The sequence below is a fragment of the Pinus tabuliformis genome, chromosome 7 (genome assembly GCF_031772625.1).
Source record: "Pinus tabuliformis cultivar Carrire ecotype Pingquan chromosome 7, CPIR1, whole genome shotgun sequence".
Lineage (NCBI taxonomy): Eukaryota > Viridiplantae > Streptophyta > Pinopsida > Pinales > Pinaceae > Pinus > Pinus tabuliformis.
In genome coordinates, this window is record NC_142293.1 from 1662295023 (window position 1) to 1662321963 (window position 26941).

A 26941-nucleotide genomic window follows, 5' to 3' on the forward strand; every position below is an offset into this window, starting at 1 on the left:
GCCCATCGCACCCCCAGTAGTGTACTGGGAGCGATGCATACTGACTGGCCAGTGGCCAGTCCAGTATGCATCGCACCTTTCGATATAGAAAGGGTGCGATGGGGCCAGGGAAAACTGTTCAAACCCCAGGGGCTCAGCAAAATAGGGAAACATGCTCAGAATTCAAAAAGGAAAGAATGAAACTGAAGAGCATAGGTTTAGCTCCTACCTGGTCTAGACGGTGCCAAGAATCATCCACAGAATCTCCCGGAATCATTTAGTGAAAATCGAGGGGGAAAACACCTCCAAAGCTCCAACAACCTCAAGTTCAAATGAAATGGTAAAATGAGAGGTAAATTCTACTTTTAAGTTACTTTTCACGTAATTCGCGTAGGGAATTAGTATTTTAACTCATTTTCAAGCATGTATTTTCATTTCTAATCAATTTGATGGAGCAGTTGAGCAGATGGTACGACTATCAAAAGAACATAGTGTTATCAATGGGTCGAATATTAATGACCATTATCACGAGTAGTTTTTATGCAAAGTTCAAGCTCGTTGAAAATTAAACCTTAGCGATGAGCAAACATTTCCCCAGAGTTTAAGCTCATTAAAAAATGAACCAACCTCCAGTAAATAACCATTGTGAATGCATTATCATCAGCTTTTGAGCCTTGGTCGTGTTCTTACCATCACCTCCACTATGTTTTGGCCGATCATTCACCTCCATTTGATTGTTTACCCCTTTTGAGGAACAGCTGCAAAGAGTGATTCTGTTAGCCATCCTTGTGACACTGTCATGATTGGAAAATTCCAAACCTTACCTGGAATTAGCTGCTACCCGAAAATATCGCTCATTCCTCAAAGACGAGTCTCCTTTAAAGCTCTTTTCATCTAACTCGTAAAATATGAAAAGATTACCGAGCAATTTGCCTCTCCAGCTCGTTAAAGCTATAGGAAGTGCTATCACTCTTCTAGATTTTAATCTTTTTGGACCTGAGGAATTATTACACAAAAAGATCGAGCGCTTGTCTTGTTCGGCTCGTTAAAATGATCGAAACTTCATCCCTTTCGTATTATTTTATACTTTTTCGGACTTAAGGGATTATATGACGAAAAATGATTACTGGAGTTTTCTTTTCGTCCCTTTTCAGACTCTCTAAAATTGAAAAAGGACCGAGTTGTCTTTGTCGTTAAACTCGTTAAAACCAATAGCGACAAACTTGTCCATGCAAACAAGAATGAGTTTCACTATCGCTAGGCTCGTTAAAACATAGCGACGGGTTTGCCCGAAGGGAAAATTATAGAACAAGCATATGTTATCCTCCTCAAGCTTGATAAAAAATAAAGAGGTACTGGTCAGCAATGACTAGGGAAAATTGGGAAGAAAACTTGAAGAAACTTTATTGGTAGCGAGTCGCTCTTGAACATGACACTTTCACTCCATCACCATGATTGAGTCGGGTTGGGTTATTCCATTCACCAGTCATACAGCCATTGGTCCACCGTACCATCCATTTTTGGGGTTAACGCTACCGATCCATTTCAGTGTCGCCGATATGTTCAAGAAAAGTCGATCAGAGAATTCACCAATTCCGCTTGTGTCTCACCCACAACAATACCTTCACGCTTCATTCCTTCATGACCGCCACCCTGAACACTGTATCGTCAGATCATTTTCACGTCCACAAAATCATTTTCTCCGTTCTGTGTCATAGATGTGGGATTCATTAAGGCCCTCCTACGACAGGTCACTTCTTGTCGACGACAACTCATTATCCAGGAAGTCGACCTAGGAACAACCCTTTAGTACTTTGAAGCTTGCATGCCTCAATGGCAAGTTTCTCACTTCTAGTGACAGGTTTACATCAATGGCCTTTGACCGAAAGATTTTGCATGGTGTTCAACGCCAAGTCTCATTTTCACACCACGCGAATTGTACTGTGGTACCTTGAGGGTCATTATCATTATCGGTGATTCCTCTCACGCCTATTAACATATTACATCATTGGCTGGTAATCAGGCGATGTCTTTCCATGTTCGACTCCAGAACACTTTTCACATGGATTGACTTGTACTTCGGACAAAGATTGGACGAGTTTCAAGACCCTGGATCTAGTTTCATCCATCCGGGCTACGATATATTCAGGAAAATAAAGACATCAAATGTACATTATTACTGCACAGATAATCATCCGAATCAAAAGGATGATGGCTCTATCAGAATCATCAGTCTGCCACACAAACGATTGTCTATCCTATGTACATGAAAATGAATCTATAAAGCCGAGCATGGGAATGCCCGCCTCAGCTAGATCATGAAAATGCTATGAAGATAATGTATTGTATTGTATCTTATTACAGGTTGCCTTACAGTTCGAAAAACCTCGGATCCTCATGATAAAGCATTTCACCCGACATCAAAAGATTCTCGACCTCATACTTTAGGGAGCAACTGTTATAGACATATTTGGTCACTACAACCCCAAACACATATGTCCATAAATCGAGGGCTTCTAAGTCCCTAAAAGTGTTGTTTCATTCCCTAAAGGAACAAGGTCAATTGATTACATCATCTCCCAGAAGTTCTCCACAGAAAACTGCTCAGAACTGGTCAAAATTGGACCATACAGACTGCCCAGTGCAAAGGGTGCGATGCATCTCACCTGCCAAGTGTAAAAAGTGTGATGTATACTAAAAATCCCTTCTGTAGGGTGCGATGGGCGAGAGTAGACAAATGGCAGAGACAGTTTGCAAGGTGGATGATCATGGAATCTTCCAGAAACTTCTCCTGTGACACTTGCCTCTCTGAATTCGCCCAGGGATGAGTAAGAGATCATCAATCTCCAAGTGGAATCAAGAACTATCAGAGAGAAGACACTAATCAAAATCCCAGAAGCTGACTCACCCCCTTTCAATCATCTATATATGGATCCCTCATCCCAGAGATCCAAAGGCTGGAATCTTGTATCTTGTAAGGAAGTGTTGTTGGTTTCCTGGTGGAATTTCATAGTGTTGGGTGATCTAAGCTTTTCATGAGGTGAAGAAGGGCTTTCATGCTGGGAGGATGACGTTGGGTCAGATCAATTGGTTGTAATCCTCTCTTCTACTCTTTTATCAATAAAGCTATTCAAGTTTTCCTCCACATTCTTGTATGTTTGATGATATATGCATTTGTGTGGTCAATATATATCTGGTCCTATATTGTTTGCGATTGTAGATCTCTGCACTTTAGAGGTATTATGCTGCTTTGACTTTACAGGTACTCATTGAAGCGGAGTGATCAAGGAAGGAGCGGCAAAGACCTGTCAGAGAGGAGAAGGAACAAGCAAGGAACCAAGCGAGAGATCGAGGTTGGTATTCTTTGCTCCTCTCCTATCTACTTCTCGTAAAGGAAAATAAGAGTAACTTTAATCTGTTTGTTTCTAAGATAGCTACCCATCTTAGTGGGACTAGAAGTTCTGCATAGACACTATATTTCACGATTACAATATTGAGCAAAAAATGGCATAATTTATTGGGGGATATATAGGGGGTAAAGGATTTTTATATTGGCATGTATAAAAAATGGAGCTGAAAGTTAATGAAAAAATATAAAGGGGTATAAAAAATAATAATGAAAAAATGGACACCTACAATATGCAGTGGAAGTAGGGGTTTTTTGAATTGGGAAGGTGTATTGGGTTTGTATTGGTAGGGGGTTAAATAATGTGAATTTTAGGGGTATTTTCCAATATGTAGTCAAATTAAGGGAATTGTTTAATATACCACGAACACACATGATAGGTTAAAGGTTCATTGAGTGAAGCCCTCATGTGTTGATCATGTGATTGACTGGTCTGTATTGCAGGTGGAACTAGATGGAGAATTGCAGCCGAAGCCTCGGTGTATATTGTATAAAAAGGTGCTCATGCTATAGAACGGAGCAATTGAGTAAGTTAAAGTGGAATGGAAGCACTTTGGGCCCGATGAAGCTACATGAAAGATGACAGATAAGATGTGGGATATGTATCCTTCTTTATTTTCTGGTTGAGGAAAAGTAGTTTTGGTATGTTGTTTGGTATATGTCTCGGTATATGTTTTGGTATGGCTTGGTGATGTTTGGTATATGTACATATGTATATGGATGTAAATACTACAATGAGCTATGTTATAAAGCTCCAATAATCGATATGGGTTTCATGTCATTATGATGTTATGTTTGTTATATTTTCATGATGATTTGCTTCTTAGAATGTTGATCATTGTAAATACTACAATGAGCTAAGTTATAAAGCTCCATCGGTAGTATGGTAGTATATTTTGCTTACATCAGTCTTGTGGTTATAGGTATTTTTGAACACCGAGGACAGTGTTCCCCCAAGGGGGAGAGTGCTGTAACAACGCTCGTGAAAATTCCATGTAATAAAATTTAATAAAGGTAAAATAATAACCATGATCGATGGGACACTTATTCCAAGCTGAATGTTGGGCAAGAAATCCTAGTGTGGGTGTTCATTTGGTTATTAATTGCTATGAAAATTGGCAAGGGCAATGGAAAAGGAAAAATGGCATTTTTGGCACATTTATATATGAAAATAATGGAACTTAGGAAAAAGGGAGTTGAAAGGTCACAAGTTGCATGTGAGGAGGAAATTGAAGGAAACTAATGGAAAATGAAGAAAATAGAGGCCCCATTAATAAAAATGCTTTTAAGGATCAGTTGGTAACTTTTTTTCAGCTCAGTGTTGGAGCTCTCTTATTATCCTCTCTCTCATACTCTTGGATACTTAGAGTTTTCTTGGAGTACTCTTGGAGGGGGTGGCATACATGGATTTCGGAGCAAGAAGGAAAACGAAGAGCAAAAAAGTGTAAGAGGACATCGAGATTAGTAGTTACAATGAATTTTTCTTGCATGTACCGAGTTGCGTGTATGTTTTCCTCACTAGTTTGGCATGCATGGAATATGCATGTGGTTTGTTGGTTGTGATCTGTCATTGGCATGGAGAATGACCGTGATTGACAGTGGATTACCTAGCCTTGCCTTTTCCTTGATAGCCATGGAGATTGTGGGTGTATTTGTTGTTTGTTTTAGTTGGTTCTCATGTTTCCTTATCTTGGTGGGTTGAGTTATTAGTCCTGGAAGCCCTGGTTGGACAAACGCTTTGGAAGCCCCGTAACAACTTGGGTTGAGTGACTAGTCCTGGAAGCCTTGGTTGGACAAACACTCTAGAATCCCTTGGCAGGTTGAGTTACTAGTCCTAGAAGCCCTGGTTGGACAAATGCTCTGGAAGCCCAGTAAAAGTTGTGGGTTTGAGTTACTAGTCCTAGATCGATACCAATCCATTGATGATTTGGTGATGTCCCACCATGAGGTTGAATCACTATTTGATGGGTTGAGGTGGATGGCCTCTAGAAGCCCTGGATGGTTTTGCAATGTTGTGTTATATGAGATCCCACATTCATGCTTGGAATAGGGCATGAGGCTGAATCACTAAAGAGATATTTGGCTCATCCACTCTATGGTCGGGTGGAACATGGAAGTCCCATCCCGGCTTTGGATTGTGTATCATCAATATGAGGTTATTTATCTTTGTATTTCTATGAGTATTATACTAGACTATACGTGGTTTATATGGTTGTGATTTCATTGGTATTTATACTACTATTATGTTGGTTACGTATGTGTTTTATGACAGTAGCTATGTATGGCTCTCATCATAGTTTTTTTTTTGTAAATGAATGAACAGTGTATCTATGACCTAATGGATGAAATGAGAGTTAATATGTTGAGGCCTCAATGTCTCTTAGTGATTCTCAGCGAAGTATGAGGCCCCAATGCTCAGATCTATTATTTACACCTATATATCACATATTCATGATATGCTTAAAAAAATGCTTGTCATGGCTAGTAGGGGTCTAGTCAATGTCTCATTCAAGTGATTTCATTTATACTATAATTTCCTTGTTATTTTACTGCTCTAACATTGTGATTCAATTATGGGCAGTACCCTGGGCTCTAGGCCTAAAAAAGTGTCTCAAATATCGGGGACACTGGCGCAACATTGTGTGAAAGAGTCCCTAGACACTGGCTTGCAGGTCTGTGGGAGCATCTATAGGTCCCTAGACACTGACATGCCCATAGCATGAGAGCATCCAGAACTCAAGTGGTCCAAAAGCTCAGTGGGACCTAGGGGCTAGTTAGCATAAAGGTTGGATTAGTTCATGAGGTTCCTGATGCTGATATTGAATGTTTGTATGGTGTGCCTCCGTCGGTTCCACTTCCTTAACGTGACTTAGGATGTTGAATAATTTCATAGTTTCCTCTTGTTGCATGTTTACTCTGACTGACCGGTTGCTTGGGTAGATGTGGGAGGAGGGTGTTACATACCCAAAAGGTATCATTTGAATGGCTAAACCTACTTAAATCCTCTTATCTAGCCTGAAATAGGTGAAGGTGACAATGAGTGTCATATATGTCTACTTCATGGTCAATTAATGGTATATTATCTAAATTAACAGGGTATTGAGAAGTAAGGTTTTCATATTTCAACTTAGTAATTATGAGAAAGACAAAGAGCAGTGGAAGAAGTTACTTGAGAATATTTCTTGGATACTCCGAGCTTGTAACTAACTTGATGTCCTTAACTATGAGTGCAAATGGTTCCCTGTAGAAGAATAATTGTATAACAGTTACATTCATGAGCATCGTTGTCCTTCCCTCTCACAAATAGAATAATAGAATACCTTCCCCCCTTTCTCCTTTGTCAACTCCTTTCTTTTCCATTGGGCATGAACTTCAAAATCCCTTCAAAGAGTATTTTCATTAGCGACTTCATTGATGGTGTCATGCTAACGTGGAATGCCACATCAATTATCCATGTAAACTACCTTGTCAACATTATTATGTCCACTTGTGCATTTATATCTTCAATGTTGTTGCTTACTTGTCCATTAAGTCACTTGCCTTGCCATCCTTTGGATGTGCACCAACATTGTCCTTGTTCATTGCTCCAAATCTTGTCATAATATGTGAAATCACTCTTGGAAATACAGTTGGTAATGCTCACCCCCTAGTGGTTTTAATTTGGTGAGAGGCGGTCCTTGCAATCAATCGCATCTATTGATCATACGTAGGTGGTTTAGCGTGAATCCTAACCACAACTCCTCTCCCCCACTAAATATCAACCACAGGGGGTCCATGATTCATATAAGCCATTAGATCTAGCACTCTTGTGGATTATTGATGATCCAACACTTGAATGCATGCATCATCTAACCTTTATATACTTTGCATGAAACCTTTGGAGAAAAATATATTTTAAGTAGAGGAGGAATGACCTGTTATAGAGTTTTATGAACCCAGAGGATGTTTGCTGGTAGCGAATTGAGGAATGAGATTGTTATCTCTACAATTTTTAAGAAAAATTAGATTGGAAATTAGTTTTGCTTTGGGTAATCTTAATTTCTCGAATTCTGATGTGCTACCCATCATGTCCCTTCCATGGTAGGACTTGATGTTATTAAATAATGAATCCATACAGGTGAGGAAAGTTTTAAATAGAGGAGGAATGACCTGTTATAGAGTTTTATGAACCCAGAGGATGTTTGCACGTAGCGAATTTAGGAATGAGATTGTTATCTCTGCAATTTTTAAGAAAATTTAGATTGGAAATCAATTTCGCTCTGGATGATCTTAATTTCTCAAATTCTGATGCGTTGTCCATCATGTCCCTTCCATGGTAGGACTTGATGTTTTTTCTCTCAAATCTCTATAAAGTTCACGTAACATCATAATCCCAACTTTTTTGCCCCATGCACTTAAACCTTATAACCTTTTTTTAAAGATATCTACACACACACACACACACAAACAAACAAGAATCCTTTTGCTACATCAACTCCCACAAGGGTTGAAACCATTACTTGTAGCATATGACTTCTTTATTACATCAAATCTACCTTATCCTCCCACAATTTACTTTTCTCAACAATGTCCTAAATCATGGCTTCCATTGCTAAGTGTTAGACCCTTTTGACATGTTTCATTATAGAGTTTGTATGACCCAACATGTCTACTACCACCTAACCACATATCACATAATTGAGTGATGAGTCTCCCAATAATTGATCAAGAGAACTCTAATTTCATATGAGGTTGCCCAATTTGCTAATAAGTTCCCTAGATAATTATTATGTCTTAAAACATGCATGGCTTTGATATCAACCGTAAAACTTGAATAAATTTCAATCCTTTTTAAAATGATATTAAGGTTAAGTTCTGACTTAAAAAAGTTAACATAAAATTATTGCTTTCAAATCCCCACTATAATTAGCTTATAAATATGAAGTGCAATTGCTTGAAAGAGGGGGCATAAGCCTCTCCCTAATTATTAATAAACTTCCCTAAATCAATAAAAATGATAATTCTAATTGTCCTTGAAAGTACACTACACACTACAATTCCACGGCTAAGCATTTACTTCTTATTTAAAAACTAAAACTAAGTATGTATATATATATATATATATATATATATATATATATATATTATTGATAGAAAACAACATTTTTATACATATATAAATATAAAATAAAAGAACTATTACCCTTTTGTGTTATATTTTGATGGAGGTTCCTGGTTGCGAGGCCTGTAGTTCTTCAAAGGGTGCCTGATGGGATGCTTTGGCTAGACCTACTAATTGGTTACCTCTCTAAGCTCTAAGTCAAGGGAGGCTCACCAGCAGGGGTTAAATTTGATGGGTGACTCTACCCGTCAAGGAATTTTTTTATGACGTTTTTATTTTTAAACTGCCCATCATATGACTTTTAATATTTATTTGTACAAGTTTCATCTAATTTCAAATTGTACTCATAATTGTTGCAAATTTTCCTTTCTCTATTGTACCATTCGACTCAAGTCTCATTGCTACACTTTGTTTTGAGACCTTTTGATCAAACTTTTTTGCAAATTTTCCAGATTGTTGAAATGTTCTGAGTTTTTTTTTTTTAAGATGGAAATAGTGATAAAATAGATGGGAAATATATATAGAAACAACAAAAAATAATATTATAAAGTGAAAAAATATATATTCATAATTAATCTCACATGAAAATAATGAATGTTAATATTGTTGCAACAAATTTGACAAAAATAATTCACTCACACATACCATGTTTTCCATTTAAGTCACTACCATGTTAATCCCATTAAAAGAACAATAGTTGTGAAATAATTTTCAAACCAAAAACATAATGTGCATGAAATATGTAAATGTTCAAAAAGTAGATTCAATATCATCATGTACAGAGACTAAATTTTGGATAGTTTCACCAAAAGAGGTAATTGTCAGAACACCATCATTACAAACATAAAAATAAAAGAAAAAACTTTAAATATTTAAGATTCTTCTTTCTTTAGCATCTTTCCAGATGTCGAATACCCTATCCCATTCCACCATCGATGAATCAAGCCCTGATAGAGACACCCGCATTAAGGCATCCAATGCAGCTAATGATAGCTTTGTTCTTCGGACATCCTTTATTATGCTTTGTCTTGAGAATCCTCTCTCACAAGCAACTATACTTACAGGAATAGTAAGTATTGCCTGCCATAATTTTGACATGTTAGGAAAATTTGTATGCAACCCTATAACATAAAAAATCCTCCATGCACCTTTCATGGATGATCCCTCGCAATTAACATGAAGAATGTCAACAAATGGATGCAACTCTTTCAAACAAGCCTCAAAATCAAATGTAGTTTTGTTTTGTTTTCTTCACTTTGATAATAAGGATGTTGTAAGTGTTGAAAAATCTTTTCGAGCCAACGCTTTGAATTTCGTTCTCTGCCATGAACATCCTCTAAATAATGGCAAGGGCTAAACAACCTTGCTGAGTTGAAAAATGCAAGATCAGGGAATTTTCTGTTCAAATTATCTATGAGAGCTTAAACATATCTTTTGCAAGTTGTTTGCAACTTTCTATTGAACCTTCAATACATGGTTTCCATGATTGTTTTTGTATATCAACACAATCAACATATGCATGTGAAATTGATACAAATCATAATTCATGCTTGTGAACAAGCCCCTTCTTATCACAAATTTCTAGAAAGCCAAATTTAGAGGCCTCTATAAATTTGGATAAACAACATGTGCCATCTACAAATGTGTCGCTTCTTAAAAACGACATTTTCAAAGTGTTTACCGTGACATCTATGGCTGCCCCTAAAGAGCTGACATCAATGTACTCTTCTTGGAATTTCTTGTTCAACTTGTTTAATTCACACATTATATCTCCAAGCATATGTAAACAAAATTATACTGAAAAGATTCTTGCCTTATCATACTATGAGTCTTTTCTTTCATTTTTCCACAATGTTAATATGGGAGACATAAGTACAACAAGTCTTTCAATGACTTGTCCCCTTGAAAGCCATCTAACTCCATGGATTTGAAGAGCTTCAAGAGTTTCAAGTTGCATAAGTTCTTGTAGAGCAATAAGTTGACTATTTCTTTTCGTAAAATTTTGCACCCAAGAATATACCTTATTTGCTAATTTCTCAACAAATAATAATTCAGGTATATTTTTTGAAGCATCTGATGCAGCTAAGGCTTCACAATGAGCAATGCAATGAACACCTACAATATTAGGTATATCGTTCTTCAAGAAAGTGATAAAACCATTTCATTACCAACCATTGAAGAAGCACCATCTGTGGAAACTCCTATCAATCTTTTTGTTGAAAGGCCCCTTGATTCCGTTAAATGTTTGATTGCATCATAAGTTGTTTTCCCTCTTCCATTGCAAACATTTATGAGCTTTAAAAACTGTGAAATTGGAGGATCCAATCCCTTTGAGTTTAAAAATGTGGCATAAACCACAAGATGTTTTTCTAAACTACGGTCTGTACTTTCATCTAACATCAATGAAAAAGGGCTATTTAGCTTTTTGGAAATTTTTAGCTCTTCAAGATACTGAGATATAGCAAAAAAGAATTCTTTTGCAGCCATGTGATTTGTATATGATGTATAATCTTTGTTCTTTGGCATATTTGGCGTGTGTAAATACATTGTAAACAAACAAAGAGATTCATATTTTGAGAGTGGTAGATCCTCTTGCACCATCCAGTATACTAATTTCATAGTAGTGATGACTCTTTCTTTGTTCATATTATCAATGCATGCAATGTGTTCTGTAATAGACTTCACCTTCTTCTCATTTCCACATATCCACTTTGCCTATGAGAGTTTATGAATGCTTGAATTAGCATGAACAATTATAGAATGCAGCAACCAGTCCCAATTCCCCATGGCCCCATTTCCTTATGCATTTCACAATATATGCATTTCATAACTTTTTTTCCTTCATGCTTTGCCTCTCTCAACCACTTATACTTAGTTTTCCATTGATCACGAAACTCTCTTTTTACTTTATTTTTTCTTTTCTTTTGGGTGCTAGGTTCTCTATAGTGAAATTCTTCATCACTTTCTTCATTATGCTCCAAGATATCATATTCTTCATTATGCCCCAAGACATCTAAATCTTCATTTAGATCAAAATCATGATCTTCTTTATCGGGCAATGAAGCTTGAGAAGTAGTAGACCATCCAAAGAATTTTTTGATAGAAAGTTGATTCCCTTTTTTTGAAGACATTTTTGATATATAATACCTATATAATAAAAATAAAGTATATAGTATATATGAATTTCATTTCATCAACTAAAACCATATTAAAAAAATAATCTTGTAGTGATTCAAGAAATGATATTAACTAGGGAATATACCTATTTATTCTTTATAATATTTAAAAATATACCTGTTAATTCTGTATAATATTTAATAATTTCTCAAGTCTAGGTAAACGTTTTTTCAATATTTACAATAAATTTTCTATTTTTTCTATATATTTCAGTGATTTGTTAAGGCAAACAAGTTGAATGTTTTAGCATATATATATCCATATATAAATACAATTCTTTCTCACATAAAAATAAATTAATTTATATATGAATTGACTTACTCCTTCTTAAACACTTGAAATTTGCCCACAAAGTAAGTTTCTCTCGCTGCTTGGACTGAAAAATTTGTAGAATTGTGGTCATTGTCCTGTTGTGGCCAAAATCAAAACAACAAATTTAACTATTTTTGGAATGCCAACAAAAAGTATGAGGTAAATCTTCATTGTAAATTTTTACTAAATATTGAAGATAAATAAACATGGAACATTTCTTTTAAGATAATCAATTTATATCTTCAAAAATATAAGTTTTTAGAATAATTAATTTATATATTAAAAAGTACACTTTATATAATGAAAATTTTTATTTCTATTTAAAAAAAAAGTTATATCAAAAATATAGTAAAACTAACATGTAAATAAACAAATTCAAATAACTAAAGAGCAGCATACTATATAAACATAAAACAGTAAAATAAATTCAAATAACTAAGGAGTAGCATACTATATAAACATAAAATAGTAAAAATTCTAAACATAACTTCTAGTTATGTATTCTATTATGAACAATATATCCAATATACCAAAAAATCTATGAAAATAGAAAAAACAAAATTCTTCTTCTAATTATATTTATTTTCATTTAATTCCTCTTTCTATAATATATTATGAACCATATACCCAAGTCCCAACCCTATTAAAAATCTCTGAAATTTGAAAAGATACCAAAAAGATTTAGAAAAATTCCCTGACGTACTCATATTTATTTTCATTTAACTTCAAGTTATGTTTTCCGTTATGAACAATATATACCAAAATGCTCCAATGGTTGGCTAAAAAGATTTTGAAAAGTGAGGAGAGATGTGTTGTGAATATATCCATTCCCTACAAAAAAAGATATGGGAGGTCTGAAAAGAAGTAAAACAGGGGCTTCAAAAAGTGATAGCCAAATATTTGGCGATGATTGATGGAACAGTCAAATATGTGAGAAATCAATCATGCTCCAACTAAATAGAAGAGTTGTTTAGAAATTAGGGGATCCCAAATCAAAGCCAACATCATCGCGTCACCCAAATAGTAATCTAGAAAAGCTCTTCCCCATCACTGAAAAGAAACTGCAACACCGGTTCATAGAAAACCCCCAACTCAATCTCTTACACAACGCTATGGAATTAGTTTTGAATATGATTATATAGAGGGAAAAGCCACAGTATCCATCAAATTTTCAATGAAGCGTGTCCATTATCAATTGACAGAAGTATGGTCAATTGGGAGAAGCAGAAAATAATTGTATTTCTTGTGTTGTTGGGTCAACAGTGCAGATCAATTTGCATGAGAATCTCTATGGTGTTAAACACTAGCCTACCAAGTTTGAAATATACCCCCTCCCATCACACCTTGCTCTACACATTATAATATTATAATTATTTCACAAACTTATTTCTACGCTTTTGGATGAGATGCTCGGCAACACAATCTCTGAAATGCCCTCGTGCTTTGAATATTTGGTTATGGGATCCTGAAGGCAGGGTATATGCCATCAATTTTTTAGAAAAGTCATTCTGACTATGAAACTATGTCACAGATATTTGAATACGAGTGTGTACACAAGTGTGAAAACCGAGAAATTTGGAAATATGCTCACCCCTATCACTTGAATTATAGAATTATAGTATGGAATTCATAAAATTATTCCTACTCTTCCGGCTTTGCTATGAGATTTTCATGTGTTAGGTTTAGTTCAAGCCACTCATAAGCATTGATAATCACATGATGGCGTACAGTGGCATTGTTTGGAAATAGAGATTCTTTCCAAATACACTAGTGAGGGAAATTGGAATAAGTCTTGGTTTGGAAACAGAGAGTCTTTCCAAATATGCCAGTGAGGGAAATTGGAACAAGTCTCGGCTAGGTCATGGCAACAAATCATGGTGAATTGATGGCGAAGGCAAACAAAACCATAGTAATGATGTGTCCAAAGATTATTTATTACTCATTACTTGCTATAATTTTCAGTCATTCCATGCCTACAGCTCAAGACAGTGTGACCATGGAGAGGTGTAACTAGGGTCCCTCTCCCGTTGGATAGACCACCTACCATTGTATGTGATCATTTCCCAAGTTCACAATGAATGCATTATGAATATATTCAATCCCTGCAAAAAGGCATGGGAGGACTGAAAAGAAGTAAAACAGGGGCTTCGAAAAGTGATCTAAGATGCATTGTGAATATATTAAATCTCTGAAGAAAGCAAGGGAAGACTAAAAAAAACTACATCTGAAAACAACTACAACCTATGATTGTGTGACCATGGCACAACAATTGAATGAACCCCATCCTTAATTGACCATCAATCTTGATAAGGATTCCATAGTAACCTTACTTCCTCATCCATTTCAATCATGGCCCATATATATCCGATTTCATCAATCTATGCACATTATCAATAAAACAATCTAACAAAAATACAGTAGAAGTCAACTCAAATAATCAAAGCATATGATGAACAGATGTCCTCAAAAAGAATTGATGTGAAGTTATAGAACAATATATAACTTTAAACACAAATGGATATCGATAGCCATGCATTATATATAAAATATGCACGCTGTTTCCCCATATATGAACAGTAGACCCTGACTTTTCAATAAATCTAGTCGATCCATTTCCATGCATTTCAGCAATTAAATGTATGGGATAGACATTAAAAAAGTACATAAAGTACATAATTGTCATGACCTTAATGGTCCAATTTCCAACTAGTTGATGTGTTTAAATATGCTAAATCATTCACTGGGACTCGGGAGTGCCTTTTAACTTATAGGAGTGGTGTGATAGGCTATAACCCTTCATTTTGGCTTGGGTAGACAAATTCTCTTCCAGCATTCAAATTTGGACCTGGATGCACTTCAAGCCATGTTACAAAAGTAGCATTTAGATGCACTTCAATTCATGTCACAAAAGTGTCTACCCATATTTATGGCCAAGAAGAATAAGTCTTCTAAGAATTGAGAAATCATAAATATTTGGATGCTTAATACTTCTGATAAAGGTGCTAAAGGCAAGGGCACACCAAGGGACCCTTGACTCCACAACCTTCTTCCAAGAGGCCTCTCGCATAATTTAAGACAATCAAGAATATAAAGAAGAAGCAAACTCTTGGGAAATGTATAAGATTGTTGACAAGTTAGCCAAAGAAGCATCCAAGGTTGTTGAAAGAGGAATTTGGGAGTCCTAGAGAACCTTCACTGGCAATCAAAAGAATGAAGTACAAAAAAAAAGAGTTCATATTGATCTCAACTCAAAAGTGCACATCTCTCAATGCAGTGCAAGCAGGATAAATGTACAACCAAAGAGAGATGTGCAAAAATTCAGCTAGGCAGTCTTCTGAGGAAGGATTTTCCCTGCAGTCAGATAAGATCAATTGAAGCAGAACCCCCAAAACCTGACTTATAGAAGAGCATAAACCCCTTCCACTTAAAGATCGAAGCTAACCAACCACTGTGTGAAGTTCTTCGTGGATTAATGGGAACAAAAGGAATCCTCAAGAGATTTATGATGCAGTCAAAATATTTGATAAGGAACTTGGGTTTCTTAAAGAAATACTTTGCCACAAGGCACAAGATTTAAGCCTAATGATAGCAAATTGCAAAGAAGGCCTGAAAAAGGAGGGAAACATACATGAGCTTCTGCTGCCCTTAAAAGAGTAGCTTTCACAGATGAGGACTGAAACTTCCACCAATCAAAATACACAAAGCCAAGTAAAGATAGAGAAAAATTCAATTTATTAAAAATTAAGAAAGAAAACACTACTGCCTCAGAGAGATATCCAGCTAGCATGCATAGAAAAACGAATACAGATATCCAACAAGCATGCATAGAAAAACGAATAGAGCAGAGCATCTCTCAAATATAAGTATAAGTAGTGTGAAACACTATCTATGGCTAATAGGCTATCAGTTACTGGTTACTTGGTCGGCTGAGTTCTGGTTTTGTAGCATTTGAAGTTCCAGACTTTGCAGAGTTTTTCTTATGCCCTGCTACTCACGAGAGTCACCACATTCAGCAATGAATAACTTACAGATTTCTTTTGATTGGAATTTGACACGAATTTGAAGTTGCAACTTGCAAACGAATCACCATAAATTAGTAACATAACTCGGCAGTGGGTAGCTGGGAATTAATTACCAATAATACCATATCATTTACCTATTGAAAATTAGAAATTGATATTTATGACTTAGTATGGAATCCAGATAGTGGTCACTTGGGAAATTGCGATATGGGTGGATTATTAAATTTAATTAATAATGTTAATGAATCACTATTCACAATGATTCACTTTCAGTTCAGCGCAAGGTTAAATATATATATAATTATTTTATTTTATTTTTACTTTTCATTTTTAAATATGCCCATCATATTGATGTTATTAAAAATTATTGGCAACTTACACATGACGAGATTTGGAACTAGAAAGTATTTTACTTGTAAAAAAGCCAAATACTGGTATATGGGCATCAAATTTAACCCCTGCTCGCTGGCAATATCTCCAACACGTGGAGGCTCGCCGGATATGTAGCTTCCCTGCGGATGAAGGAGTGTCATGTCACATGTATTTATCGGTGCATTAATAGATCTATAGAGATGAAAATAGGCGTAGGAGTGTCATGTCACATGTAATTATTGGTGCATTAATGGATCTATAGAGTTGGAAATAGGCATTATGTGATCTCCGTGTTTATGTAAACGAATTGCAACAGAGAAAAGGAGGGGCCCGGCTGGCGACGTCGACAATCCAAAAGAACCTGCAATCGACATAATCTCCATGACATAATCTCGGCTGGAGTAGAGATTAGTCGGCACTCTATGTTGGGCCCTAAAGGTTGAGCCCACGCAAGTGTTATTTTCACGAAAAATTCACTCTAGTGGAATCCTCATCTTGAATGTACAGACATGCTTAAGGCCTTAACCTGAGTAAAGTTTAGTCACCATTCCTACTCTGTCACTGCTCCTGCTTTGCGTTCATTTTTCATTATCTGTTGGAATCCTCATTTTCAATGTACAACACACACATTAGGTTAGAGGTTGAGGCTAAGGTTAAGTGGTCTGGGTTTGATATTTTAAGATTTCCCTTTCAGTGGTGAGACGGATAGGTTTAGTGTTAAGGCAAGCGTCTATGGGGGCGAATTTCGGGGAAGGTCCTCACAGGGTCCCGAATCCCGACTGAGTCATCGTGGTTAGGTTTGAGGTGAGCAGGGATGGAGTTGCGTCGACGTGCACTAAACCCTAACCCTAAGGATGGATTTGCCTCCACGAGCTCTTAACCCTAACCCTAAGTGTAAGGTCCTCAGGTGCGAGGGTGAACCGGGCACGGGCGCACGGGCATGCACGGCGAGTTGGGCTGCACGACCCGGGTGCGCGCACATGGGTGAGCTGCGGTGGCGACAATGCAACGGTCATGCAATGAAGTGCGCGACTGCGGTTAAACATTATGCGAGCTCCTTTGAAGTATGCAATGAAACTTATGTGCATATATGAGTGAGAAAGCATGTTTATATGCGTGGTGCATGAGTTAACATCCGTGGAGGCTAACCTATGTGTAGGAGGAGCCGACATGCATGTGGGGAGCATTTGCGATGGCGTTTGGGGCGTTGGGTGAGTCGGCTGGGCAGCCAGACTTCACCCATGCTTGTGTATATATTGGTGGATGCGTGGAGTCATTCCACCATCATTCGATCACACACATCTTCACTCTAAGGAAGAAGTGCGCAGTTTTCTAGTGCGCAGTTCAAGAGGGGAGGCGCACATCTCATGCGCCGGTCTTGGGTGAACGCACGGTGAAGGAAAGTCGTACTTGGTGTTGGGTGAAGGTGCGGGCGAGGGTGCGCCCGGTGGTTGGAGAAGGGCGTGCACGGGTGTGTGGCGCCCGCATTGTGCGACGACTTGGCGTGGGTGTCTTGGCGACTCGGGTGAGCGCCCGCCCACCGTGCAAGTGTGCACGAAGGTGAACGAAGGTTGGAACCGGAGGTCGTAGAGTTGGGCAGGCGGTACTACGTGCTGTTCATACGATTTGGGCGTTTGTCAAGAGTTGGCAAGCGGGACTGCGTGTGGGCAGGGATACACGGTTTGGGCATTTGCGACCAAATGAAGAGCGAACCGGTGAAGACGTGCGACGAGGTGAACGACGGGTTGGAGAGTCATGCGGCGACCGTGCGGAGGTGCCGACGAGCTGGGCAACCGAGTTTGCTGAAGTTGTGAAAATTGACTAAGTGTAAATTTGGGGTTTCCCAAGATTTATCTTGTACATTGTAAAAGTGAAGTTTATAAAATATATTGATTTGGGTAGACTCATATTGCAGGGAGTTGCCCCTCCCTTTATACTATGCAATTGTCTTCTTCGTTTATAATTGCTGTTGATAATGAATGAGTATGGGTGTTCATTGGTATAAAGGATAAACATAATAATACTTGGTTGAAAAACACAAACTAAGTAGGAGAAAGTGAATTAAGGCGTAGTCCACGAACATAAGTATTGGTGAAAAGAAAGTGTTCGGTGGTGTTGCACCTCGCTATAAGCGGTTGAAAGACTACCGTAGGTGTAGGGGCGTGACAGTTGGTATCAGAGCTGGCTGATGACTGGGTTGACGATGAAGTGCTGATCCCACTGCACTATCGTGACAGGTGGTATCAGAGCTCGGTTGGAGCTGATGAGCAAGGTTTCTCGTGACGAAGCGACAGTGGAAGCAGGTTTAGCATGGGAGAAGCTTCATGCTTGGACCAAGCTGAATGATAAGGCATGGCAAGTTTGGAAGAATGCAAAGGGAAGCTCTTGCTTACCTTATACAGGTTGAAGGGGATGAAAGAATAGAATCCCCGGATTTGAAAGGAACTTGAAGTCATGGAAAAGAATGTTGAAGATGAACTTATTCAACTTGGTTGGACAATGGAGCAAGGTGAAGTTGCAGATTTTGCTAACAAGGAAGAGGAAGTCGTGATGATCGATGATGTTGCAGATGTGACAACGATGGAAGATGAACTTGAGATTGATCAAGTTGGACCAGGATCGTGCAGTTTACAGACATGGATGGATGAGGATACTCATATGGAGGATCCTCATGATAATGAAGTAAGTATTGATACTTGTGTTTCACTTGAGCATTTGGTAGATGGACCGTATGCAGGGAAATGCAAATCCATGTTGCCGATGCTATGGAGGATCTTGCCATGGATGACTATGATGAAACCTTGTATGGTGAAGCAAGGATTGTTGATTGTTGTAGGACTTTTTGGGGTTGTTTGTGACCTTATGGTAGAAGGTACAAAGGCCCGTGACAAGGGAGGAACATGATGATCGTTGCGAAGGATTGGGTCATGCTTTAGCCATATGGAGAATTGGCTAAGTGCCCGACATGACTCATGGGCATATTGAAGGGCACACACTTGAGGTACGAGGATGCTTGGGTGGACTTCTCATGGGCGAGACCAAGAGCAACTCTTGGTGGAACCTTCAGTGGAGGAGCCATGATGGAATGGACTCGTGATGTGATGATGATGATATGGTTGGGTGACCGAATTCACTAGACCGAAGATGGCAGACTTGGCTGAGGATGACCGATTGTTGTGATGGGTCTACTTGGTTGGACTACATGGACAACTTAGTCATGGACATCAGGTTGGAGATAGGGAGCATGGCAGTCTTATGCAGGGACATTATGCGGGAGCATTTGTAGAGGTGTCACTTATGGGCATCCAATGAGGAGTGCCAAAGCAGGGATGTTGTGCAGGTGGATTTACTGATGTGACATGGAGATGTTTTACTTATGAGCCGAGGGAGAGGTTGTGCACTCTTGTACAGCAAGGCCATGGATTCAAATGGATTTGTGAGCAGAGTATGGAGCATTCCTACTACATGGAGAGCTGAGGCATCTTGCAGAGAGCTTTGCGCCAAGACTTGTATGCTTGCTAGGATGTTGGTTGGGGATGACTTATGGAGCTCATGATGACAAGAGGTTGTGACTTTTAGGGACTTCATACATGGTGGACTTGGAGGATCTGATGCATTGAGGAGCTGAGGTCAGAGACTTTGATGCAGGATGGGGTGCATACTTTCAAGTACATGTATGGGAATGGCTTGAAAGAGTGACTTGATGTGGAGGATCGATATGAGACACTTTGGAGTGATGGAGTTACAATGATGATGATGCCTTGGTGACAACACTTGGGCATGGGTTGAGCCGAGACTCAACTACTTTTTACACATGGGAGCTGATTGATCTATGATCATGGGCAGCACATGGATAGATGAGACAGGTGTATACTTATTTCTATGACAGACTTGAGGGATGGCACATTGCAGATATGATGGAGGTTGCTTCATGGACCTAGATGTGGCACATCGAGAGTTGGAGTTTGATGAGATGATCTCTTCATATGGAGGAGATACACATATGGATGATGTTGGGATAGATGTGGCTGATTTCATGTAGCACATTGACACCAAACATCATGGACAGCATGTTGCAGATGAGATGAGGACTACTTCATGGACCTGAGCATGGCTTACGTTTGTATGGAGACATATTCTTGATCGAGTTGATGATGTGACTGGATGTTCTGGGAAACAACTGATGGTGGCATGAGGATGTTCACTCTCATGGTTTGAACGTGACGGTTGGATTAGCTACCCAACTAGTTCAAACATGGGGACATGTAGTGTACAAAGATGTGTTAGCATTATGTTGGAGTATCATGGCAGCAGTTCACATGATGACACATGATGGGGTCGACACGAGATGTTGCAATGGGCATGTAGCTTGGATGGAGGGACCAGCCTTCCACGATGGGGAGCAGCATGTGGAGATTGTGACAGGGTGATCGATGATCATGGATTGAGATGATCTCTGATATATGACATACTGATGAGGTATGGTGATCTTGGTGACAGATGGTTGCCGAGGCGAGACATGATGGAGACGATGGTTCTACATATGTTGCAGAGATGGTTGCAGTATGTGGAGGAGTTGACATCATGGATATTGATGATCTTGGTGGATGGCTACCAGGATGATATGTTGTCGAGGACGACAATGATTTCAGGTGGAGGAGGATGTAAGGTCCTCGGGTGCGTGGGTGAACCGGGCACGGGCGCACAGGCGTGCACGGCGAGTTGGGCTGCACGACCCGGGCGCGCGCACACGGGCAAGCTGCGGTGGCGACAATGCGACGGTCATGCGACGAAGTGTGCGACTGCGGTTAAACGTTATGCGAGCTCCTTTGAAGTATGCGATGACACTTATGCGCATATATGAGTGAGAAAGCATGTTTATATGCGTGGTGCGTGAGTTAACATGCGTGGAGGCCGACCTATGTGTAGGAGGAGCCGACGTGCGTGTGGAGAGCATTTGCGATGGCGTTTGGGGCGTTGGGTGAGTCGGCTGGGCAGCCAGACTTCACCCACGCTTGTGTATATATTGGTGGATGCGTGGAGTCATTCCACCATCATTCGATCACACACATCTTCGCTCTAAGGAAGAAGTGCGTAGTTTTCTAGTGCGCAGTTCAAGAGGGGAGGCACACATCTCATGCGCCGGTCTTGGGTGAACGCACGGTGAAGGAAAGTCGTACTTGGTGTTGGGCGAAGGTGCGGGCGAGGGTGTGCCCGGTGGTTGGAGAAGGGCGTGCACGGGTGTGTGGCGCCTGCATTGTGCGACGACTTGGCGTGGGTGTCTTGGCGACTCGGGTGAGCGCCCTCCCATCGTGCAAGTGTGCACGAAGGTGAACGAAGGTTGGAACTGGAAGTCGTAGAGTTGGGCAAGCGGTACTACGTGCTGTTCATACGATTTTGGTGTTTTTCAAGAGTTGGCAAGCGGGACTGCGTATGGGCAGGGATACACGGTTTGGGCGCTTGCGACCAAATGAAGAGCGAGCCGGCGAAGATGTGCGACGAGGTGAACGACGGGTTGGAGAGTTGTGCGGCGACCGTACGGAGGTGCCGACGAGCTGGGTAACCAAGTTTGCCAAAGTTGTGAAAATTGACTAAGTGTAAATTTGGGGTTTCCCAAGATTTAGCTTGTACATTGTAAAAGTGAAGTTTATATAATATATTGATTTGGGCAGACTCATATTGCAGGGAGTTGCCCCTCCCTTTATACTGTGCAATTGTCTTCTTCGTTTATAATTGCTGTTGATAATGAATGAGTATGGGTGTTCATTGGTATAAAGGATAAACATAATAATACTTGGTTGTGAAACACAAACGAAGTAGGAGAAAGTGAATTAAGGCGTAGTCCACGAACATAAGTATTGGTGAAAAGAAAGTGTTCGGTGGTGTTGCACCTCGCTATAAGTGGTTGAAAGACTACCGCAGGTGTAGGGGCGTGACACTAAGGATGCCGCCATCCTGTCAATTTCTGAATCCATTTTGGTTTCCCTAGATTTGCGTCCACGAGCTCTTAACCCTAACCCTAAGGATGACGCCATCCTGTCAATTTCTGAAAAAACAAAAGATGGCGCCATCTTGTCAAGTTCTAGAAAAAAAATCAATATAAATTGTGGAAAAAAATGTAAAATCGCCCCTTTAAGAATGTTGACAGTTTGGTGGGCATTGACTAATCCCTTTGATTAAACAAATCCCCTCCGATACGTCCTCTAATCCCTTCGATTAAACAATCTATCTTATTCGTCATCGAGATCTAATTCTTAATTTTAATGCACATTTTAATGCATGAAATTCTCTTTCAGTTTCTTAATCACTGTTCTTTATTTGTTAAAATAATTTACAATTTCTATTTATATAAAAAAATATTATAATTATGTTGATACAGACAAAAAAAACTATTATATTTACATTGATACAAACAATATGAAAGCACGTGCTACATATAGCGAGGGTCTTTCTGGAATCGCTTTGATGGACCACAAAAGGGAACATTTGTAGGGGATTTTATATAGAGTCTAAAGCATTCAACCCCATCCTTTCTCGCTTGCAAGCGGCTCATGTTGCATTTCTCTGTCAGGATGGAGCACACTGAAGGTTTCCCTGGATTTACATCCACGAGCTCTTAACCCTAACCCTAAAGATGCCGCCATCCTGTCAATTTCTGAAGCCATTTAGGTTTCCCTAGATTTTCGTCGACGAGCTCTTAACCCTAACCCTAAGGATGATGCCATCCTGTCAATTTCTGAAGCCATTTAGGTTTCCCTAGATTTGCATCCATGGGCTCTTAACCCTAACCCTAAGGATGACGCCATCCTATCAATTTCTGAAAAAACAAAAGATGGCGCCATCTTGTCAATTTCTGAAAAAAAAAAAAAAAAAAAAAAAAATCAATATAAACTGTGGAAAAAATGTAAAATCGGCCCGTTAAGAATGTTGACAGTTTGGTGGGCAATGCCTAATCCCTCCGATTAAACAAATCCCCTCTAATACGTCCCCTAACCCTTCCGATTAAACAATCTATCTTATTCGTCATCAAGATCTTATCTTTTAATTTTTAATTTTAATTCACATTTTAATGCGTGAAATTCTCTTTCAATTTCTTAATCATTGTTCTTTATTTATTAAAATAATTTACAATTTCTATTTTTATAAAAAACTATTATAATTACACTGATACAAACAAAAAAAACTATTATAATTACATTGATACAAACAATATGAAAGCACATGCTCCATATAGAAAGGGTCTTTCTGGAATCGCTTTGATGACCACAAAAGGGAACATTTGTAGGGGATTTTATATTGAGTCTGCAGCTTTGAATCCCATCCTTTCTCCCTTGCAAATGGCTCTCGTTGCATTTCTTTGTGAGGATGGAGGACAGTGAAGCTATTATCCATGCTGTTCTTGTGGAAAAGAAAGTTGTTCAAGAAGGTGATACTATTAAACTTGCTCTGCAGAAAATCTCTTTCAAATGTTTATTTCATCTTTTAAATTGTAAGATAAAATGTTGATTTCATCTTTTAAATTGTAAGATAAAATGATCTGATCACTCTTAGTTATTTGCATTAAAGATAATTTGATTTTAGGATGATTTTTCATGCCTTTTGTAATGGTATTGCCCTTCTCAAACGGGAAGGGCATAACCAGAACTCATGCTTGACATCATAAATTTTTCATATCATATAATTAATTTATATTATGGAGCTCTCTTTTCGAGAGTAACAATTATAGCTCATCTATATTAACATTTTATGTTTCATCTCTATCATGATAATGATATTATCATTTTAATTATTAGAACTATGTCATTTTAATTTTAATTGTATTATTTTTTTTTGTTGAAGCAAGAGCCGAACCTTCTATTTCATTAATTCAAAATAAAAGTTACATAGTATATAGAAACCTGTCAATTTATACAAACTCAGGAGTAAAGGTAATCCTGCCAATGACTAACACCCTCCATCAAACACCAGAAAACCTCAAACCCATGGGTAAAAACACCGAAGGGCAACAAGAACTGGACCAACAACAGCCCCGGAGCTGACCAACAACGGCAGTCACCCCCGACCACCCAAATCACCCCAAGGATGGAAAAGGACAAGACGCGCCATCAGGATACAGGGAAATGACCCACCTGGCCCCACTAAACAGCGCGAACGATCCCAACCGTCAATCCAAGCTGCCGGATCCAACGGCCAGGAGCCATATCGCACCGCCATACACGACCGAACCTTAACGAGCGATGAAGGGCAGTTTCCGATACTACCACCCTGCCACGTGTTGTAATCCCTATGGGATCGCTCCCGAAACTACAAAACCACTAACCACTTTACAGACGTGCGATCGCTGGAAAACCAACTAGGGCCAGGATTTCGAGCCTAGAAGCGGAAAGAGGGAGAATGCCTACTATTGTACATAATTAACCGCTCATTCTTCCTACTCGTACAATGAAACCAGAACCCGATCCAGAGTATGTTTGGGAACTGACTCTGCAAAGTGCCAAACAAAAACTTGGGGATCTCGGTCTAATTGCTCCGGGGTAAAGTGAGACCGAAATTGACTATCCAACCTTCCTGGTTCGTCCAGCCGGGCTGAGGGTGCACAAACCAGCTACATCAATTTGTTCTATTCAACCTAGCCCAAAATCGAACGCGGATAGCCTTTAAACGACTTTGAGGAATCTCTTGCCACTTTTTAGCCATCCCACAGTCTACATTGCACACACCTTGATTGGCCAGTAAGTCCGCTAACTTACTGGCATTACGACGAACATGGTTGAAACTTACATTTCGAAGACCATGGAGATGAACTTGGATCCTTTGATAAACCTATATAAATTTCCAGTGATTTGAGACTCTCTCTGGCCGAGAACCACCGCTGATTATTTTCACAGAGTTAATGGTTATCTCAGAGTTCGCTTCTACAATAACATTTGAGCGATGGTTCTGAATCAGAAACTCTAGACACTGCTCCAAAGCCATCACTTCTGCCATGTTATTGGTAGCTTTTCCTAAATGATAGTGGAAGATAAAGATAATATTTCCCTATTCATCCCTTAAAACTCCTCCATAACCAGCAGTTCCCGGGTTGCCTTTAGAGGCACCATCGATGTTATATTTCAGAAAGCCTTTCGGTGGAGGTTACCAGAAGTCCTTCTCTGTAACCATAGTTGTATCCTTCCTGTTTATACCCTGAGGAATTATCACATGCATTCCCAGATGCCTGAGAGTTCTCTGCTCAGTCTCCGAGGGGGGATTCTTGGGGATATTGCAAACAGTGGAGTTGACTGTCTCTCTGAGCTGTTTCAAGATAAGATCAAAAAGACGATGTGGTGAAGACTTTTCATTCTTGAAAATTCTTTTATTTCTTTCTTTCCAAACATTCCAGATAATGAAGCAAGGAGTGAAGGCCCAGGCCAAATTAAGGAACTCATTCTCTGTATAGTTCCTTCTCCATTGGTTTAGGGTATTTGTGATACTTCCTCTGTCCCTATCCGACTGATGGAAAATTGAAGAGAATGAATCCCACAGCCAGGTGGTGTAAGAGCAGTTGTTGAGAATATGTTCCATTGTCTCCTCCTACTCATCACAAAGCTGGCATCTAGAAGGCCCCATAGCTCCTCTTCTCCTAATGTTGTCCCAAGTCAAGATTTTCTTATGATGAACCAGCCACATAAAAATCTTGATCTTCATCCAGCCTTGGTGGCTCTAGAGATGCTACCAAGTGTTGTCTGGAACTCTGGAACCAAGACAAAGGAGTAAACCTTTTGCTTCCTTAAGATTAAAGGTGCCTTTCTTGTTATTACCCCATCTCAATTGATCCTGCCCCTCTATAACTAAGATCGTTCTTTGCTTTAGCAAGCCCCCAAGTGCCTCGGCTTTGATTTTTAAGGGGTTTTCCTCTCTGCAGTGAATGTTTCTCTAGCTTCTCCACTTTCCAAATATATGATTAAGATCCAAAAAATCCTTTACTTTGATTAACCCTTGAGCATATGTTTCCTGCTTGAGGCTTAAAAGAATTCTGTTAACATCGTTGGTTCTTGTTGCCATTTGTCCTCCCAAAAGAGAGCTAGATATCCTGCTCTAATTTCCTAGAAACTATTCTTTTGAACTAGACTTCTGTTTTCCCAGGCTCATTCCATATGTAGGAGCCTTTTATAATTCCAAACATTCTTATGAGATCATTAGTGTGCCAAGAGCTGGCATATTTCTCTTTCCAGATCCTAGCCCAATGAGCTTTTGGCTCCTGAACCCATCTCCACCAAAGCTTGGCTCCTAGAACTTTACTAAGAATCTCTTGATTGTCCAAGCCTAGACCCCCATGACTCTTGGGTTTACATATTTTTCCCAAGAAACAAGGGCCCATTTCTTCCTTTTTTCTTGCTTGCCCCAAAGGAAATCTCTTTGTATATTCCTGAATTGCTCTAAGATACCTTTGGGCGCTGGGAGAGCTGATAACATGAAAACTGGGATAACTTGCAGAACTACCTTTGTCAGAACTAACATGCCTACCAGGTTCAACGCACGGAAGGTCCATTTTTTGACTCTGTCCTGCAACTTATTAAGCACTAGTTCCCA

The 26941-nt window shown here is 39.1% G+C and overlaps 2 pseudogenes across 1 annotated transcript in view; one reads left to right on the top strand and one right to left on the bottom strand.

Moving 5' to 3' along the window:
- Positions 1-21245, bottom strand: part of LOC149254834 (monooxygenase 2-like) — a 35268-nt pseudogene extending 14023 nt beyond the window's left edge.
- Positions 21246-21331: 86 nt separating this feature from the next.
- Positions 21332-26941, top strand: part of LOC149254835 (putative glutamate carboxypeptidase LAMP1) — a 44997-nt pseudogene continuing 39387 nt past the window's right edge. Inside the window, exons 1-2 of the transcript XR_016265491.1 lie at positions 21332-21388; positions 21782-21928. The product of XR_016265491.1 is annotated as a putative glutamate carboxypeptidase LAMP1 (transcript). The remainder of the gene's footprint in view (positions 21389-21781; positions 21929-26941) is intronic.